Genomic DNA, 2,276 nt, shown 5'->3' on the forward strand with positions numbered 1-2,276 from the left:
CCCCCATTTGTAATAAATACAGTACACCTCATCTTGTAGCTATTCATTTAAACATACCTAGATAAATTAGATTGTGTATTGTCTGTAAATATAAATGAGTTTATCCTGAACTATGCAAAACTTGTAATGCCACATATTGTGATCAGCTTAACTAAGATGATATATATCTGGGCAAATCCTGTGAATATGTATATCAACTTAATATGTAAAATATTATTGTAAATACACATCAGTTGGAATTGACTCTGCATTGATTAGCAAGAGAGTACTTTGTTCCTTGTTTTAACGGATGAGTGGACAAGATCGTGAAAAACTGAACCAAATTGAAAAAAAATAGGCTTGTCTATACTCCCTACTTTAATAAGTGACTGGAATCCTCTTTTTAACCCTATACAGGATGGGGGGTCTGAATCTATGCATAACATGAAGGGGGGGGCATGCCCCCCCCCCATAGAAAAAGGCCAATTTTTCATGGCTAGCTCAAATAGTTTGGGTGCTAGGTAGGGTGGAAAAAATACCTAAAAAAGGGTTAAACAAATTTAAAAAAAATATTTTTTTTGTTTTTACCAAATATCAAAGTATTACACATGTTTCTACATGCATTTTTCAAAGGCTTTTAGATCTGTAGCTTTAGTCACAAAAAAGTTATAGGCTATCTTAGTTTTTTAACAAAAATCCTTTAAATTACTTTTCATTAAAAAAGTCACACAATTTGACGGTGATAGTGTCAAAATTAAAAATGCCATGACAAAAAACTACAGAGGGGGTGCCAAACACCCCCCCCCCCGCCTATTTAGGGTTAAACAGGGGAATTTATTGAGGACCCCAATTCTATGTTTAAGTGGAAAAAGTTTATGCAGCTGTATTTAGACTTTGAGAACCCATAAACCTTTGTTCTCTCTCTCTGTTCCTACTCTCTGTTATCAACTGGTACATCAATATTCAACATTATGCGTAACAAATGTTTTAAATTTTAAATTTAAGAATTTTAATTAATATCTGATGATCATGAAATGTTTTAAATATCAAATTAGAATTCAAAATTATACACTGGGATCAAGAAGTTTTTAGTTTTCCACCTGTTAATAACATTTAAGCTGGGGCGTATCTAGGGGGTTATTGGGGTTAAGTACCCCCCCCCTTAGAATCCTGGGGGTAAATACCACTCCTGGTGTTGATTACCCCCTCCCCCTGGAATCCTTGAGGTTCCATGGAATAGCAGGGATTATTCACAATACTCACATACTGCCAATACAACTCCCCAATTGCCCCCCCCCCTCCCCCCGGCACTGTCACCATGACATTTTTTCGTTGGGCAGGGAAATTATAACACTAATAATATAACCACAATAAGGACTAAAAATATAACTGACAAAAATATAGCTTTTTTTGACCATAACATATAGTTTTTGACCAAAATATTTTTTCTATATAACTTTTTAAGACAAAAAACTAGTTTTTTGACAAAAAATATAACTTTTCCTTTTTGACCTAAAATATAATTATTTTTAAAAAAATATAACCAATTTTTAACCAAAACCGAAAATATAACCACATTTGGGTCAAAAATATAACCATACTTGACCTAAATAGGCTTTATATGTCTTGCCACTGTATGCAAAGACTTTACATGTTTACTTATTGCATCCTGTGCAAATGTAAGTTTTTTCATACTCTTTTAGGTATATACCTTTAACAAATGCCTTACTCCAGTAGTACTCTGTACCAGTCCAGGTACAACTTTCTGTATTCTGAAGTATGTGATTAAACAGTATTCATATTCTTTTTTTAAAGAGATATTTTTGTCCCCAGAGCCGGCGATTTAAAAAATTCAATAAAATACGACTCGGGTCTAAGCTGTTGTTGAGCCTTATTTACGGCTCGGGCTTTCGGATTTAAGTTGCATTTAATTTTTAACAGAGTTTAGTTATTTGACGGATTTTCATAGTTAGAATTGGTGCATTCCGAGTTTTGATGAGAATAAGACCCAACATTGAGCCTTATTCTCCACTAAAACCAACCAAGGTCAGTTTTATTTTCATTAGGCCTAACTCCTTAAGTCGAGCCTAAGATCTCGCAGCTGTCAATCACATGACACAAGCTGTCGTCAGAGTTGGGTCAAAGATTGGGTCTTAAAGTCGGGTTTAAGGAATTACGGCTCGAGCCCAAGCTTTTAAATCGCGGGCTCAGGACATGATCGGGTTGTTACGATCAAATCTCGGAATTTTTTCTATTGCGTAAGTTTGGTGTTGTCTAGGTTTTTATATTGATCTACC

Source organism: Eurytemora carolleeae, unplaced genomic scaffold (assembly GCF_000591075.1).
Source record: "Eurytemora carolleeae unplaced genomic scaffold, Eaff_2.0 scaffold1950, whole genome shotgun sequence".
NCBI classification, from domain to species: Eukaryota; Metazoa; Arthropoda; class Copepoda; order Calanoida; family Temoridae; genus Eurytemora; species Eurytemora carolleeae.